This window comes from Hyla sarda, chromosome 7 (genome assembly GCF_029499605.1).
Source record: "Hyla sarda isolate aHylSar1 chromosome 7, aHylSar1.hap1, whole genome shotgun sequence".
Taxonomy (NCBI): domain Eukaryota; kingdom Metazoa; phylum Chordata; class Amphibia; order Anura; family Hylidae; genus Hyla; species Hyla sarda.
In genome coordinates, this window is record NC_079195.1 from 161,824,582 (window position 1) to 161,844,122 (window position 19,541).

Below are 19,541 nucleotides of genomic sequence, written 5' to 3' on the forward strand. Positions count from 1 at the left end.
TCTGGGGGCCTGTCAGGATCTCCGGCTGCAACCACTTCTTGGTCAGGTGTATGAGGTCGTGCATTTGGAACGTGGAGGTTTATCCATGCTGTAGTCCCAGTTGTGCACACGCTGTGCGCGGACCGAAAGAGTAACTCGCAGACGTGTAAGGATCTCCTTTTTTTTTAGCTTATCATAATCCGTAGCATCATGATTCTCCAGGTCAAAATATGCCTTTTGGGGTTCCCCTGAAAGGAAGGGTGCCAACAGTCCTGCCCATTGTACCTTTGGCCAACCCTCTCGCTCAGCAGTCCTTTCGAAGGTGGTTAAGTAGGCTTCCACGTCATCCGTGGTTGTCATCTTTTGCAAAAAGTGACTAGCCCTTATGGAGGAATGAGTGGCGTTCGCCATACCTGGGTTTCGTCCAGCGACACTGGTTAGTTGCTGCACAACAACTGTTAAGGTCTCCCGGTCTTTTCTTTGGGCCTCTTGTGTAGCCTCAAGTTGGGCCGTCAGCCTGCGATTGGTTTCCTTTTGCTGTACTATGGTAGCCTCCTGCTGCACTCAGGTAGCCTCCTGTTGAGATGCAACAGCTTGCTACATAGCTTTAACCCCTTAAGGACACAGCCCATTTTCACCTCTAGGACGCAGCCCTTTTTTGCACATCTGACCACTGTCACTTTAAACATTAATAACTCTGGAATGCTTTTACTTATCAATCTGATTCCGAGATTGTTTTTTCGTGACATATTCTACTTTAACATAGTGGTAAATTTTTGTGGTAACTTGCATCCTTTCTTGGTGAAAAATCCCCAAATTTGATGAAAAAATAGAAAATTTTGCATTTTTCTAACTTTGAAGCTCTCTGTTTGTAAGGAAAAAGAATATTCCAAATATTTTTTTTTGGGATTCACATATACAATATGTCTACTTTATATTTTCATCATAAAATTTATGAGTTTTTACTTTTGGAAGACACCAGAGGGCTTCAAAGTTCAGCAGCAATTTTACAATTTTTCACAAAATTTTCAAACTCGCTATTTTTCATGGACCAGTTCAGGTTTGAAGTGGATTTGAAGGGTCTTCATATTAGAAATACCCAATAAAAGACCCCATTATAAAAACTACACCCCCCAAAGTATTCAAAATGACATTCAGTAAGCGTTTTAACCCTTTAGGTGTTTCACAGGAAAAGCAGCAAAGTGAAGGAGAAAATTCAAAATCTTCATTTTTTACACTTGCATGTTTTTGTAGACCCAATTTTTGAATTTTTACAAGGGGTAAAAGGATAAAATTTATACTTGAATTTGTAGCCCAATTTCTCTCGAGTAAGCACATACCTCATATGTCTATGTAAAGTGTTCGGCGGGCGCAGTAGAGGGCTCAGAAGCGAAGGAGCGACAAGGGGATTTTGGAGAGTGCGTTTTTCTGAAATGTTTTTTTGGGGGCATGTTGCATTTAGGAAGCCCCTATGGTGCCAAAACTGCAAAAAAAAAAACATGGCATACCATTTCGGAAACTAGACCCCTTGAGGAACGTAACAAGGAATTAAGTGAGCCTTAATACCCCACAGGTGTTTCATGACTTTTGCATATGTAAAAAAAAAAAAAAAATTTTCACTAAAATGTGTGTTTCCCCCCAAATTTCACATTTTTGCAAGGGTTAATAGCAGAAAATACCCCCCAAAATTTGTAACCCCATCTCTTCTGAGTATGGAGGTACCCCATAAGTTGACCTGAAGTGCATTACGGGCGAACTACAATGCTCAGAAGAGAAGGAGTCATATTTGGCTTTTTGAGAGCAAATTTTGCTCGGGGCATTTAGGAAGCCCCTATGGTGCCAGGACAGCAAAAAAAAACGACATGGCATACCATTTTGGAAACAAGACTCCTTGAGGAACGTAACAAGGGATAAAGTGAACCTTAATACCCCACAGGTGTTTCACGACTTTTGCATATGTAAAAAAAAAAATTTTTTTTTTACCAAAAATGCTTGGTTTAGCAAAAATTTTACATTTTTAAAAAAGGTAATAGCAGAAAATACCCCCCAAAATTTGAAGCCCAATTTCTCCCGATTCAGAAAACACCCAATATGGGGATGAAAAGTGCTCTGCTGGCGCACTACAGGTCTCAGAAGAGAAGGAGTCACATTTGGCTTTTTGGAAGCAAATTTTGCTCTGGGGGCATGCCGCATTTAGGAAGCACCTATGGTGCCAGGACAGAAAAAAAAAACCACATGGCATACCATTTTGGAAACTAGACCCCTTGGGGAACGTAACAAGGGGTTAAGTGAACCTTAATACCCCACAGGTGTTTCACGACTTTTGCATATGTAAAAAAAAAAAATTTTTTTACACTAAAATGCTTGTTTTCCCCCAAATTTTACATTTTATTTTTCATTTTCACAGACCCCTGTTTCAAAGATCTGTCAGACACCTGTGGGGTGTAAATGCTCACTGTACCCCTTGTTACATTCCGTGAGGGGTGTAGTTTCCAAAATGGGGTCACATGTGGGTATTTATTGTTTTGCACTTATGTCAGAACCGCTGTAAAATCAGCCACCCCTGTGCAAATCACCAATTTAGACCTCAAATTTACATGGTGCACTCTCCCTTCTGAGCCTTGTTGTACGCCCCCAGAACACTTTGCGCCCACATATGGGGTATCTCCGTCCTCAGGAGAAATTGCGTTACAAATTTTGGAGGCTTTTTTTCTTTTACTGCTTGTGAAATTTTAAAGTATGGGGCAACACCAGTATGTTAGTGTACAAAAATGTTTTTTTTTTACACTAACATGCTGGTGTAGACCCCAACTTTACCTTTTCATAAGGGGTAAAAGGAGAAAAAGCCCCCCAAAATTTGTTAGGCAATTTCTCCCGAGTACGGAAATACCCCATATGTGGCCCTAAACTGTTGCCTTGAAATACGACAGGGCTCCAAAGTGAGAGCGCCATGTGCATTTGAGGCCTAAATTAGGGATTTGCATAGGGGTGGACATAGGGGTATTCTACACCAGTGATTCTCAAACAGGGTGCCTCCAGCTGTTGCTAAACTCCCAGCATGCTTGGACAGTCAATGGCTGTCCGGAAATGCTGGGAGTTTTTGTTTTGCAACAGCTGGAGGCTCCGTTTTGGAAACACTGCTGTAGGATACGTTTTTCATTTTTATTGGGGGGGAAGGGGTGGTGGTGGGGGGGGCAGTGTACGTGTGTATATGTAGTGTTTTACTCTTTATTTTATGTTAGTGTAGTGTTTTTAGGTTACATTCACACTGACGGCGGATTACACTGAGTCTCCCGCTAGGAGTTTGAGCTGCGGCTGCAGCTCAAACTTGAAGCAGGGAACTCACTGTAATCCGTCGCCAGTGTGAATGTAACCTGTACATTCACATGGGGGGGGGGGGGGGGAACTACTCCCAGCATGCACTGACAGAACGTGCATGCTGGGAGTTGTAGTTTTGCAACAGCTGGAGGCACACTGGTTGGAAAATACTGAGTTAGGTTATAGAACCTATTACCTAACTCGGTATTTCCCAACCAGTGTGCCTCCAGTTGTTGCAGAACTACAACTCTCAGCATGTACTGATTGCCAAAGGGAATGCTGGGAGATGTAGTTATGCAACAGCTGGAGGCACGCAAGTACAACTCCCAGCATGCCGAGACAGCCATTTGCTGTTCCTGAATGCTGGGAGTTGTAGTTTTGCAAGATTTAGAGGGGTTCAGGCTGGAGATCACTGACAGTGGTTTCTAAACTGTGGCCCTCCAGATGTTGCAAAACTACAAATCTCAGCATGCTAAGACAGCAAACTGCTGTCTGGGCATGCTGGGAGTTGTAGTTTTGTAATATCTGGAGGGCTACAGTTTAGAGACCACTGTCAGTGATCTCCAGCCTGAACCCCTCTAAATCTTGCAAAACTACAACTCCCAGCATGCCAACACAGCAAACAGCTGTCAAGGCATGGTGGGAGTTGCAGTTTTGCAACATCTGGAGGGCGACAGTTTAGAGACCACTCTCTAAACTGTCGCCCTGCAGATGTTGCTAGGCAACAGACTCTGGACACGCGGCGTCATACTTACCTCCACCGCCGCCGTAATCACAGCCGCCGCCGGGTAAGTGACCGCCGCTGCCGCCGCCGCTATTACACGGTTCCCCCCGCTGTGCCCGGACACCGATGGGTGGGCATAGCGGGGGGAACCGAACTTTAACCCCCCCGCCCCCAGTCTGCTATTGGTCAGCCGCTCCGCCGATCAATAGCAGGGATAGGAGGGGTGGCAACCCTGCCACCTCACTCCTATCTCTTCAAGGGGGATCGAGGGTGTCTTGGACACCCCCGATCCCCCTTATTTTATCGCGGCGCCGCGATTGATGGGCAGGGGGAGAGCGCTCCCCCTGCAAACACCGTAGATGCCGTGATCAGAACTGATCACGGCATCTATGAGGTTAATGCTGCCGGGACCGACGCGATCGCGGCCCCGGCAGCTGCGGTGGGACTCCGGCTGTGATTGACAGCTGAGTCCCACCCGTGATCTCCTGCGCTGCCCGCGGCAGAGCAGGAGATCGCTTGGACGTATGCATACGTCCATTTGCGCGAACGTGTAATTCGCCTGGACGTATGCATACGTCCAATAGCGGGAAGGGGTTAACCACATCCTCCATTTTCCCAGAGGCAGAAAAATAGTCTTTGGTGCCCTGCACAAAAAAAAGATTCTGGCCCTTTAAATGTTCAGTTTTTGGCTTTCTTATACCAGAATTACTGTGCCCGCATCCTCCACCAGTTGTAAGGGATTAGGTAATGGGGATGACGTCTCCTGGGTAGACAGGCACAGTTTTGCAGGTACACTGTAGAAATTGCAGTCCAAACAGCAGGGAATTCATTTAACTGACCTCAGCCAGTTTTATTGTCAGGTTGAGGTACAGAACATAAAATATAAAAACAAAATCCTAAGCCTGTCCGGCTCTAACTAACAGGAAACCTCACTAACCAAGTGCCAGCCTAATACCGGGCACCAAACAATATAGCAAAGTCCATACCACTTGTAGTGCTCTCACAGGCTCCATGCAGATAACCTGTTCCCAGGCTGAGAGAGAGAGATGTGTCTACATTCTCAGCCTTATATCAGGCCAGCAATCCTGAGGAGTGATTAACTGACAGCCCAAAACCTAGACTGTCCGGATGGAGTGGGGGCCCACCCTTCTCTCCCCACTCCAGCAACACAGGCCCTAAAAAAAAAAAACACACAGGTTTTATACAAACTCGAATTGCAGAGACGTCTGCATAGACCTCTGCTGAACATTTCACTGGTTGCTTTAAATTACAGAAGTGAGGAACCTAGGGCACACATAGACCCCGTCCACTGCTTCTCCAGACACTCTGTCACAGTGCATGGACAGGTACTGACAGATACGGAGCCATTAACTATTATGGGGCTGCGGATTAAATCGTAGTCTGCTAGTGACTACGATCTGGTCATTTTCTAAGCATGTCACCAAGGATATGGACAGCAGAATTGGAGGTTTTCTTCAGTGCACATTGTGCCACATGTATACATCTCTGGAGCAGCAGCTTCAGGGTGAATACCGCTGTGACAAATGTGAGCATGTTGCCCACCTGGAAGCTCGTATTAGAGATCTAGAGTTAATCTGCAGGGGTTTACATTGTTTCGCAAGGATAGAATGAACAGAAAAGTGGTGGAGTCTGTCTGTATGTAAGAAGTGGTATGAAAGCCAGTGTGAACGATGCCATAGTGTGTGATGATTCTGAGGATGTGGAATCACTGTGGGTAGAATTACAAAAGGAGGGAAATATTGAAAAAATAGTATTTGGTGTAATCTACAGACCCCCTAATATCACTGAAGAGATAGAAGGACAGCTGTATAAACAAATAGAGAGGGCCGCCCGGGCAGGTACAGTGGTAATAATGGGAGATTTTAACTATCCAGATATAGATTGGGGCCGGGGGCTGGCTAAAACTACAAAGGGGAGAAAATTCCTAAATTTATTGCAGGATAATTTTATGGGCCAGTTTGTGGAGGACGCAACAAGAAGTGATGCCTTGTTGGATCTGATCATTTCCAACAACGCAGAGCTGGTTGGTAATGTAACTGTGCGGGAAAACCTTGGTAATAGTGACCACAATACAGTAACCCCCCCGACCTACGATGGCCCCGACATATGATATGATCTCTCAGAGGCCATCGCATGTCGATGTCAGCATCGACATACGATGCTTTTATATGTTGGGGCCATCGCATTAACTGCTATCCGACAGCGCAAAATGCTTAAGCTGCTGTCGGATAGCAGTTTAAGCATCCCTGGCAGGTTCGCTTACCTATTCCCGCTGCTCCGGGTCCACTTCGCGATCCTCCGGTGTCTTGCGCATCTTCTCCAGGGTCCGGGCCTTGCTTTCCGGCGTTGTTATTACGTCACTACGCACGGCGCGCCGGCGCAGCAGCGTAATAACGTCACCTGAAAGCGAGGCCCGAAATCTGCAGAAGATGCGCAAGACACCGGAGGATCGCGAAGAAGACACCGGAGCAGCGGGACAGCATCGGGAGCCCCTGGAACAGCAGCGGGAGCGGTGAGGACCTGGTGCGGAGCGGCGGGGACAGGTAAGTACAGCTTCCTATACTTTACATTGCACGGATCCCTCAACATACGATGGATTCGACAAACGATGGGTCGTTTGGAACGAATTACCATCGTATGTTGAGGGACCACTGTATAGTTACTTTTGACTTAAAATTTAGAAAACAAAGACAGACGGGGAAGGAAAAAACATATAACTTTAAAAAGGCAAATTTCCCTGGGCTGAGAGATGCACTACAGGACATAGACTGGGGGGAGGTGTTCTCAAATAATGATACAGAAGGTAAATGGAACATCTTTAAATCAGCTCTAAATAACTATACAGCTAAATATATACCAAAGGGGAACAAATATAAATGATTAAAACTAAACCCTACATGGCTGACAAATGATGTTAAAAGAGCAATAAACAACAAAAAAATAGCCTTCAAAAAATTCAAATCTGATGGGTCAGCTATAACATTTAAACAGTACAAAGAGCTTAATAAAATCTGTAAAAATGTAATAAAAACAGCAAAAATTCAAAATGAGAGACAGGTGGCCAAAGAAAGCAAAACTAATCCTAAATATTTTTTTAGATATATAAATACAAAAAAAACAAGGACAGAGCATGTAGGACCCCTTAAAAATGATAAAATCAAGAGAAGGCGGAGCTACTGAATGGGTTCTTTAGCTCTGTATATACTATGGAAGAAGGAGCTGACATTGGACAGGTCAGTGCTGGTAACACATCATGTAATGTACTGAACTGGCTTAATGTAGAGATGGTACAAGGTAAGTTAGGTAAAGTAAATGTAAGCAAATCTCCAGGGCCGGATGGACTACACCCAAGAGTTCTTAGAGAGGTAAGTTCAGTAATATCTGTACCCTTGTTCATGATATTTAGAGATTCTCTGGTGTCTGGTATTGTGCCAAGGGACTGGCGCAAGGCGAATGTGGTACCAATCTTCAAGAAGGGCTCTAGGTCTTCGCCAGGCAATTATAGACCGGTAAGTCTAACGTGCATTGTGGGTAAATTGTTTGAAGGACTTATAAGGGATTACATACAGGAATACATAGGGGATAATAGTATTATAAGTGATAACCAGCATGGGTTTATTAAGGATAGAAGTTGTCAAACCAATCTAATTTGCTTTTATGAAGAGGTGAGTAGAACCCTTGACAGAGGAATGGCTGTGGATATAGTGTTTCTGGATTTTGCCAAAGCGTTTGATACTGTCCCTCACAGACGTCTGACAGGTAAGTTAAAGTCTTTGGGCTTGGAAACTTTAGTTTGTAACTGGATTAAACACTGGCTCATGGATCGTACCCAGAGAGTGGTGGTCAATGATTCGTACTCTGATTGGTCCCCGGTAATTAGTGGTGTACCCCAAGGTTTAGTACTGGGCCCGCTGTTGTTTAATTTATTTATCAATGATATGGAGGATGGTATTAACAGCTCTGTTTCTATCTTTGCAGATGACACCAAGCTTTGTAGCACAGTACAGTCTATAGAGGATGTGCATAAGTTACAAGATGACTTGGATAGACTAAGTGTCTGGGCATCCACTTGGCAAATGAGGTTCAATGTGGATAAATGTAAAGTTATGCATCTGGGTACTAATAACCTGCATGCGTCGTATGTCTTAGGGGGGATTAAACTGGCAGAGTCACTGGTAGAGAAGGATCTGGGTGTACATGTAGATCACAGACTACAGAATAGCATGCAATGTCAGGCTGCTGCTTCCAAAGCCGGCAGGATATTGTCATGTATAAAAAGAGGCATGGACTCAAGGGACAGGGACATAATACTCCTCCTTTATAAAGCATTGGTACGGCCTCACCTGGAATATGCTGTTCAGTTTTGGTCGCCTGTTCATAAAAGGGACACTGCGGAGTTGGAAAGGGTGCAGAGACGCGCGACTAAACTAATATGGGGCATGGAACATCTTAGCTATGAGGAGAGGTTAAAGGAGTTACAATTGTTTAGTCTTGAGAAGAGACGTTTAAGGGGGGATATGATAAACGTATATAAGTATATAAATGGCCCATACAAAAAATATGGAGAAAAACTGTTCCAGGTTAAACCCCCCCAAAGGACGAGGGGGCACTCCCTCCGTCTGGAGAAGAAAAGGTTTAGTCTAAAGGGTGCGACACGCATTCTTTACAGTGAGGACTGTGAATTTATGGAACGGTCTACCTCAGGAACTGGTCACAGCAGGAACAATTAACAGCTTTAAAACAGGGTTAGATACATTCCTGAAACAAAATAACATTAATGCTTATGCAGAATTATAAAACTACATCCCTTTCCCTTATCCCCTTACACCCTTTCCTTCAATTACCTGGTTGGACTTGATGGACGTATGTCTTTTTTCAACCATACTAACTATGTAACTATATGTCAGATTTTTGACACAGACTGAAAATCATGGATGTTTAACACAACAGTGCGGCACAGCCTTATTAACATTAACACACACAAATTACTGGGCCCAGATGATATCCATCGTAGAGTTCTTCAGGACTACTTCTTTGCAAATGTACAGGACTGGCTCTTAGTTAATGTGGTACCAATATTCAAAAAGCGGTCAAAAAGGGCTCCTGGAAACAATAGGCCTCTAAGTTTAACATCTGTTGTAGGTAAATGTTTAAAGCGTACCTGTCATAGTGCAAAAAAAATGCAAGCATGCACATATCATTTTTACGTGTCTAGGACCTATATATCCCTAACAAATAGCATTTATATGGTGCTCACTTGCTTTGTCTTCTTGCCTTGTGAAGGGGGCATGTCCGTCTCTCTCCCTCACTGTGGATGACTCATCTGCTCTGAGTCTGGGAGCAGCCTGCCAATCTGCAAATCACTGCACAGTAGTTTCTTATTCATACATTTTCTATCTGTTCCCAGTAAAGCTGGATACTAATCAACATAGCTGTCACTATGTGTGTCTTCATCTTTCACAGACTCCTGAATGTCTGATCAGCTTCTCTGTCATTCAGGAGTCAGAGAAAGCTTTGGCTGTTCAAGCATGCTGGGAGTTGTAGTTTTGCATTGCAACAGCTGGAGCTGCAGTGTGTGTAAAGCACTGTGTTAGAGCAGTGTTGTCTTTAGCTATTGAAAAACTACAACTCATGCCCACACATCCTTCGTCTGTAATTTTGCAAGAGCTGGAGGCACACAGCTGGAGAATACACAGCTCTGAAACAGAGTTTTACAAAGATTGTACCCCCAGCTGTTGCAGAACTACAACTCCCATCACGGGAGTAGTAGTTTAGGAACTGCTGAAGGCTGTAGTGGTGCAATGGTAATCTCTTATACTGGATACCAACACACTTTATGGCCGGTATCCAGTATGCTGCAAAATACAGAGTAGTTTAGATTTTTTTGTAAAATTGAAAATAATTGAATTTTTTTTAAATAAATGTGTGGTAAGGAGTGTGATGAGGGCAAATGGAATTACCCTAGGGGTAAATGGCATTAACACATTGTATTCATGACGCAAGGGCATTGTTTATCCTCAATACCACCCGAAGGTATACCGCTGGATCCTGCGCTTCGTACGGGGGGCAATTATTACTCCGACGCCAAGTTACGGACAACGGTAGATTTACTGAGTGACAGATGGGACAGTCTATACAGTGTAGCTGGGCCCACGGAGGTGACCAGTGACTTCAAAGACCTAAATGGCTTGCTAGGACTTGCAGTGATTTTGGACAATTTAAGCAGGACACATTGACTTGACAATAGATTATAGTGACTGACTCAACTTGACTGGAGACAGACTAAGCTGTGACTTTATCTTACTTGTAGACTTGTAGCTTGTGGCTGCAGACTTAACTTGAGGCCTCCTATGACTCCACTCTTAGGCTCGACTGACCTCAGAAAAGACTCAGGAACTAAGAGAGAGAAGAGACTCCTCCCAGGGCTTTTATGGGGAGACTCTGGTGGAGTTCCATTGGTCACCCTTAAGTCACCTGGTCACTGATACCTCCTAGGTAACAATCACATGACAACTCACATGACAACTGGTGATCACATGTTAACCCTTCTTAAAGATACAACATTCTTATATTCATAACATAGGGGATAATATACACTTACAGTAGAACAAATGCAGGGGGGAGGCAAGGGACACTGCAGGGAGGCTGCCTGACAGGGCAGCAAGGGTATGGGGTAACAACTCCTGTACTGGGCCACCACAAACTCCCCCTCTTAAACACAGCCATCCTCGGTGCCTAGTCCTGGAGGGCGGACGCCTGGAAGTGGCCACTGGAGCCTAGACTGACAGTTCCTGGGGCATTATTGTCGAATGTCCTTCACAAGTCTGAATAAAAAGAACTGAGTCCATATATTATTTTTGTGAAAACATCCATACATGTTCCTCAATAACGGGACATAAACATGTGGGATTTATTACCCTTATCACTACATTTGTATCACAATTAATATACTTGAGTTGGATCAGGCTGCCTGAGGGTCTCTACCTGATGCCTTAGCTACTGGGGCCCCACGGCACTAACCACTTCTCCCCAGAACTCTATACATGTTTTTATATAACATATCAGTGTCACCTTTATATGCAGCAACTCTGTCTCTCTACGTGCTTTATTTATATTTTATGGGGAACCCTCTGGCCAGGAGAGTACCCTGTACACGTTGACAGGAAAAATGTTAGACAGGAGAATTATGGACTGGAAATGTACATGTTAGATACAGTCCTAACTAGGCATTTGACTAGCTTATATAATACATTATGTAAGCCGACTGAATTAGACTATGTGTTATACTAACAACTTTGCATACAGCACTACCACTATTCCTTATACCTAGTAGGTAGTTGTTCTTGTGTCGACCTTTTGGATCTGTGCAACACCACCTCTGGAGAATCTCTGGAACTCTTGAGATCTCTGGAGCTCTTAGGACTTCTGGAGCTGCGGCTGGTTCTCCCTCAGTGAACTCAGAGTTACTGGCAGCTGTGCTGGAGAGGCTGGTGACAGGGTTTGCACTCTGGAGACTGGTGTATAGGCTGGAGCTAACAGTGACAAGACTGGGACTGGTGTGGAGACTAATGTGGGTTGAACCAGTCTCGGGGTTGGTGAGACACAGAAGATCGCAGGCTGATTTGGAGAAAACATGGGGAAATCCATAGATGGGTGGATTCCCTCGCCCGGGACATACTCTTTTGCAGGTCTGACAGCTGGAGGAGGCGGCGCTGGGAGCATTGGTAGATTTTCTTTGAGACATAACTTGATTCGATTTCGGTGAACGACTTGTGGCTCATACCCAGGTTTTTGGACTTCGTTGACATCAGACTCAGGATAGGGTATGGCCGTCTCCGTGTACGGTTCTGTCTCCCAGATAGAATCTAGCTTGTTGGTCCTTGGAAACTTCCTTAGCCAGTCTTTATCGCCCAATTGAGGTGGTTTGGCAGAGGCATGACGATTATAGTCCTCATGTTGTCTCTGTTGAGCCTCGCCCATCTTTTTGCTGACAATTTCTTCTTGGATCCTTTCTAGGGAGGCTTGCGGAGAGTTGTAGAACAGGGCCAGGAGCCCAAATGTCCAGTCTTTAGGCAGCTGCCCTTGGCACCCCATCATAAAGTAGAAAGGGGTATACCCCATAGAACAATGGACTGTGTTGTTATATATCTCCAGTAATTCGGGCAGCAGTCGGGGCCACTCTTCGTGTCTTGACACAGAGGTTGCTCGCAACATGTGGATAAAGACTTGATTGATGCACTCACAGAGCCCGTTCCCCTGGGGATGGTAAGCAGTAATCCAGAGTTTCTTACAGGAATGGAATTGACATAACTCTTGGAAGAGTTGGGCCTCAAAGGCCTTTCCTTGGTCCATTAGGACAGACTCCAGACACCCAAGGGTTTGCACCCAATTGGAGTAGAACATCTGGGCCACTGTCTTGGCTGTGAGATCTTTAACGGGTACAACGACAACCCATTTAGAGTAATGATCCACCATGGTGAAAGCATAAGTATACCCCGACCGGGTAGGAGACAATTTGACTTGGTCTAGTGAGACCAACTGGTTGGGCCTTTCCCTCTGGATGGAATGGAGGGATGCTCTTGCATCCTTGCACACATTCTTGGTGATGTTACAGACTGCACATTCACTGCAACATTTCTCAATGTCACTCCGCATTCCGATCCAATAGAATCTTTGCCTGACAGTAGCTTCGATCTTATGGACTTCAAAGTGTCCCGATTGGTCATGGTATGCGTTGAGAACCATCACTGCATCTCTTCGAGGAACCAGAATCTGATTAAGTCAATCACCAGAGACCGGATCCAAAGAATTTCTGTACAACAGTCCTTTGTGCGCAAACAATCATTTCCTCTGTCGCCACAGACGTTTCAACTCGTAGGCACTTGTAGGGGTGCAGTATTGTTCTGACAGCTCCGATCCTTTTGCAGGCATGGGGTGTAGTCTATAATTCATATAATGATGCCCTGAAAGCCAAAGGGAGCTCCTCTTCTTCTTGGTCCTAGCAGGCGGTTAGGCAACCAGATATAGCCTAAGTAGGCATACTGCCCAGCCCGGGATGAACAGCGTGATAAAATATGGGGCGCATTTCCTCCATTTCAAAAGCAACTTACCAAAATGATGTCCCACAAATAAAGAATTTGTGGGAAAAAAAGCTAATTGCAATTTTTTTCCACTGACTTTGAAATAATTATAGCCACACAATAAGGGCTCAACGTACTCACTTTTGCCCTAGGTGAATACTTTGGGGGCCGTAGTTTCGAAAATGGGGTCAGTTCTTGGGGTGCAGTATTGTTCTGACAGCTAGAATGCTTTGCAAGTTGAAGTGCAGCCTATAATTTGTATAATGATATCCTGTGGCCATGCAACCAAATATGGCCTAAGGGGTATTACCGAACACGGGAAAAACAGCATAATAAAATATGGGGCGCATTTTCTACTTTTCAGATGCAATGTACAAAAAAATTGCATTTGTAAAAAATATAAAAAGAAAATTAAAATTTTTCCACTGACATTGTAACCATTCCAGCCACACAAAAAGGACTCAAAGTACTCACTTTTGGTCTAGGTGAATACTTTAGGGGGTTTAGTTTCCAAAATTGAGTCACTTGTGGGGGTTCTGTATGGTTCTGGCAGCTAAAACCCTTTGCAGGCATGAAGTGCGGCCTATAATCCATTTGGCCTAAAATGATGCCCTGAAAGCCAAATGGCGCTCCTCTCCTTCTGGGTCCTACCACGCAGCCAAGGAACCAAATATGGCCTAAGCAGGGGTATTCACAAACATGGGCCGAGCAGATCAATAAAATATAGGGTGCATTTCTTTCAATATCAGAAGCGATGTACAAAAAATATGTCCAACAAATTATGCATTTGTGAAAAAAAGCTAATTTCGAATTTTTAACACTGAATTTACAATAATTCCTGCCAAAAAACTTTGATGTTAAAATACTCACTGTACCCCCTAGCGAATACCTTGAGGGGTTTAGTTTTTAACATGGGGTCATTTGGGGGAGGGGGATTTCAAGTTAAATTGTTAGGCTTCTAATTTATTTAAAATGTTAATTAAAAACAAAAGAAATGCTCTAAAAATAGACATCTGAAAGTTTCATAAACTATTTTGTCAGAAAGTATAAACATATGCAACCTATTAGTGTTAAATAGCAAAAAAAATAGCAAAAAATATTGGCTTACTTTTACTATGTATATGAAGGACAAGTTTTGACAAAAAAACTAAGTCAGAATTATCATGATTGGCAAAACATTACCAGAGCTATTCTCTAACAAAGTCAGACATCCCTGATTTGAAAAAACAGGCCTGCAAAAACGCCAGCACATGGCAGACAGAAAAATGCTGCAGAGTGGCACCACACGGTCCAAAATAATCATGCACACTTCCATACCAAAAGCATTCATGCCCCCATACAAACTGTGGGCAAAAATGCCCGTGGCCTGCAAAAACTCAAGCACATGGCGGACAGAAAGATGCTGCAGAATGGCACCACATGGTCCAAAATGATCATGCACACTTCCCTAACAAAAACATTCTAGCCCCCATACAAACTGCGGGCAAAAATGCCCGTGGCCTGCAAATATGCACACACATGGCGGACAGAAAAATGCCGCAGAATGGCACCACACGGTCCAAAATGATCATGCACACTTCCCTACCAAAAGCATTCATGCCCCCATACAAACTGCGGGCCTTTTTGCCACAAGCACATGTTCCCAAATACACTGAAAAAGTCATAAAACATACTGCATAGCAGCCATCCATGGCAGATAGTGGCAGATAGCGGACAAGATGGTCAATGTCAATGCTTGTGCTGCCTCCAGCAATTGAGTCCAGGAAGAAGAGAGGGGGTGTGACAGGGGGTGTGAGCACTAAACCCCATTCCCATGTGACTTCAGGGGGTGAAGGCTTTACTGAGCATGCTCAGTATAAATAACGGACGCTATAATAACAGGTGTATTTTCGAACGTCAGTCAGCAATAGACTTCAATGTTAAAAATAACGGCCGTTAACTTACCTGTTTCTTGTGACGGAAGAAAAATTTGTGCATGTGCGTTTTTTCTTCCGTCACAAATAATGTCCGTTATTCATGACAGGCTATAACGGGTCATAACGGATAATTAAAAAATCCCATAGACTTTAATGGGATTTTGTAACCTTTAACTTCTGTTTTTATGGCTTTTCTAATGGAAGTTTATAACGGATCTTTTAACAGAGTAACTTTATAGTGTGAAATGGGCCTAACATCTACATGGCATAGGAGCATGAGGATCCTCTGTAGTGGGTAAAGCAGTTTGGGGAAATATCATTTTTATAAGATGAATTTTACCTGACAAGGATAAGGGTAATAATTGCCATCTAAGAAGTTCCTTCTCTATTTTAGAAATGAATGGAGGATAATTCAGGGTATATAGCGAGAGTGGCCTACCCAGTTTAATAATCAAGAAAATATAGATCAGCTCACCAAAGTCCATATGTGTCAAGCATCTGACAATGATCCTGGAGCACGGATGCAGGGAGCCGCCACTCCCCGTAACACTGGGAAGAAAAATAGAAGCAAGGGTCCGGCTCTTGGGTGTGCATATCCAATAAAACTTAGCCTTTAATAACGCATTTTAAAAACATGGAGGTTCGCCCCTGGGTGGCAAGTGACATGTTACTTAAAAAAGGGGGAAAACGCCGACGCGTTTCGAGCAGTTGCTCTTGGTCATGGCGTTGGTACCTTGATGGCATATGGTCAGGTCCCGCCGTGGATCCAAACTCCCCGCCTCCGTCAAACAGGATGTGACGTGGCATATGGAAGGTAGCTGAAAAAAGGTGCGGCCAGGTGAAGTCTAATCAAGACACAGAAAATGGCTGATTAACCCATAGGTAACTTTCTTGTTTATGTCAGTTTCCCTGTAATGGTGCCCATGAATATATACATGCAGTATAGTATACACAATTGCATCCTATGGAACACACATGAGAAGCTGTACATATTCCAACTAACATAAGATATCATAAAGAAACAAAATCAGCATAGAAAGAACCCCAGACACAATCAGAAACAATATGTGAGAATAGAGTAACAAAAAAAACGCATGTTGTAAACCACAATATATGTATACACAAATGTAACTTGGCATAGTATATGTAATTTCGTATCAGTGTGAGTTTATCCCATAGCAGAACGTACCACTAATAGATAATGTGAAAAAATGATAAGCGAAGATAATAAATTAAATGAGGTAAATACCTAAGAGTCTGATGTAGCACAGATACAGACAATATCATAGCCCAACAACAAAAGGTGGATGTAACCACAGGTCGCACAATGTGGACACAGCCACAGGTAAGAACAATATTGAAGCAACCATAAAATCATGTTCCCGCAAATATCAAAAGTCAATACATAATATAATATCTAGACTCACGGGAACATGTAGATAGACATGTAACACAAAATTGATAATGGCACAGGTCTCATGAATCCCCAGATATGGCTTAACATGGTATTAATAATATCGCATCAGTGTGAATATGTCACATCGCAGGCGGCATTGGTAAATCATATAAAATAGCCCAGGTATCTGTTTATGTAAAAAACAACCATGGTCATAACTCAACAGCAAAGGCAGATGCCAGTAGGTATTTAAACCCCCGTGTGACAAGGTACTAACGCCATGACTAAGAACAACTGCTCGAAACGTGTCGGCATTTTCCCCCTTTTTTAAGTGACATGTCACTTGCCACCCAGTGGCGAACCTCCATGTTTTTAAAATGCGTTATTAAAGGCTAAGTTTTATTGGATATGCACACCCAGGAGCTGGACCCTTGCTTCTATTTTTCTACCCAGTTTAATGCCCAGGTAAGTAATGAAGTCTTTAGCCACTTGAACTGAGGCTACTTGCAGAGGTGTAGTGGGTCTACTGCCTAAAAATAGTAGTTGACATTTATCTATATTTATTTTGTATCCTGAGAATGTTCCAAATTTCCCGTGGACATCAAAGACAGCCTGGAGTTGCGTTTCTGGGCAATTTAAATATAAAACAGCATGTCATCTGCATCTTTATTTCTGTAGAGCCTACCATAATCCACTGGTAAACAGGTAATTGTAAAAAGTGCTGCGCTAATAGTTCTAGTACTATATTGAAGAGGAAGGGTGAAAGCAGGCACCCCTGCCTCATTTCCTTTTGGAGCGGAGAGGTGTCTAGGTAAGTGAATTCAGGACATAGGGTTAGTATAGAACGCTTTTAAAAAGATGCAAAACTGGCCTAAGATACCTGCCTTTGTTAAAACCATATACAGCCAGGTCCAGTCAACATGCTTTTTTGGCATCCAAAGCCAAAAGTGCTAGACCTGCTGGAGTAAGGTTGAGACGTCACCGGTCCCTGGACTGCTAGGACTGTCCGCAAGTTTGACGCTGCCACTCTGCCCTTCACAAATCCCACCTTCTGCGACCCAATCAGTTTAGGCTAAAAGTTTACAAGCCTATCCGCTAACAATTTAGAAATCAATTTAATGTCCACATTTCTTAGTGAGATGGGGCGATACCCTCCTGGTAGGAAGGAGTCTTTACCTTCCTTATGAAGAACTTTAATGTGAGCCATGTTAGCTGATTGGGGAAGAGTCCCAGTAGAGAGGATATTATTATATACAGCATGCATGGCCAGGCTTATTTTGTCATTTAGTGCTTTAAAAAACTCCCCCAAATACCCATCTGGGCCTGGCGCCTTATGATTTTTTAGGGCTTTGATCGCCATGAAGACTTCCTCTACCATAATAGGTGCGTTAAGAGCATTTCTATCCTCCTCTGATAAAGACGGTAAAGACAGACTTTCCAGAAACCGTTTACCTGCCTCCTCATCTATTGGTTGTTTAGCATATTTATCCTGGTAAAACTGTCTGAATATGCCCACCGCCGCCCTGGGTTGCTTGCATAACGTGCCCGAATTATCTTACAGGAGTCTGATGGCCCGTTGCCCTCTAGCCATGTTAGCTAGTAGTCTCCCTGATTTATTCCCGAATTTATAAAACTCGTCCATAAAGTGATCTTTATGATATGTGTCAACTGCCGTCTGAGCGGTTTCAAAATTTCATTGAGCCTGCACTAAGGCCTGTTTGGTTTCAGCCAACAGTGAGGTTGGAAAAGTGGTGTATGCCTGTCGTGGTGTATGCCTGTCGTAATACTTGCTGCCCTTTTATGGTGGGTAACGTGCAATAAATTTCCCCCTCAATAAAGCTTTTCCGGCTTCCCAAGAGATTTGGATTACTCTCGTGCTCCGCATTTAGCACTGAGTATTCCCCCTACCAATGACCCAACAGCTGTGCAAAATGCGCATCTTTAATCAAATAGGAGGGAAACCTCCAAGCTATGTCTGTGCCTGGAAGAAATGTGGGGGCTATTTCCTGTCCCCCCCACAGCGTGGTCAGATATAACAATATCATAAATGCGCTCAGTGATCACTTGTGACAGTACAGATGGTGATACAAGCAAATAATCCAATCGTGACCACGATTGGTGGGAATGGGAAAAATGAGTATACTCCCTTTCAGTAGGGTTATGTTGCCTCCAGGAGAATACCAAGCCTGTATTGTGAGTGAGGGATTGCAAATGTTGTTCAGTATGCGGAGAGGTGGTAAGATCTCCCCATTTCCTATTTTCTGAGGCGTGTAAGACTGTGTTAAAGTCTCCCCCTACCACTATGTTCTGTTTTTGGTCCTCCTGAGTTACCAGTCTATCATAAAACTGAGCTTTCCTTGAGTGAGGGCCATACACATTGTAGATACTGCAGGGGCTCTCTCCCTCAACCAGTAGTAGGTGTTGTAGCAAACCCTCATCATTCTCCCAATGTGATTGAATGGATTGGGCTAAACATTTGTGCACCAAAATAATCACACCTCCCTTTCTGTCCACCGCCGGTGGTTTAATGACCACTTCTACCCACATCTTTTTAAGTCTAATAAAATCTTCCTGCAATAAGTGCGTCTCCTGGAGCAGCGCTACATCCGTCCTCAACTTTTGTAGGTGACATAAGACCAATGGGCATTTCCCAGGAGACCGCAAACCCCTTACATTACAAGTGACTATTTTCATTTTATCTTAGAATGAGTATTCATGGTCTGAATGCAGATCAAGACATTTATGATGGAAATATTGTCAGTACAATTAAAACCAGAGAACCATGGATTACAACGATGAAGTATCCAATGCACGAATCATAGGAGACAAACAACACAAACACACCAACCATGAAAATATTAACAGAAACAAATACTCCTTTCCACACACTCCTAGGCTTCAAAGGCCATAGCAGGAAAGAGAAACTCAGGACTTTTTTCGCGAACGTCCAGTGGGTTCTTGCACACTCGCATCACACCCATACAATTCTCAATCATCACTCCTCTGGGTACAGGCCCCTGACCCTGATTGTGACTTAGAGATTTAAGAAATAGTACAGGGCACAAAAACGGTAGAAGATAAAGATTAGGGAGGTGAGTAGATAAGAT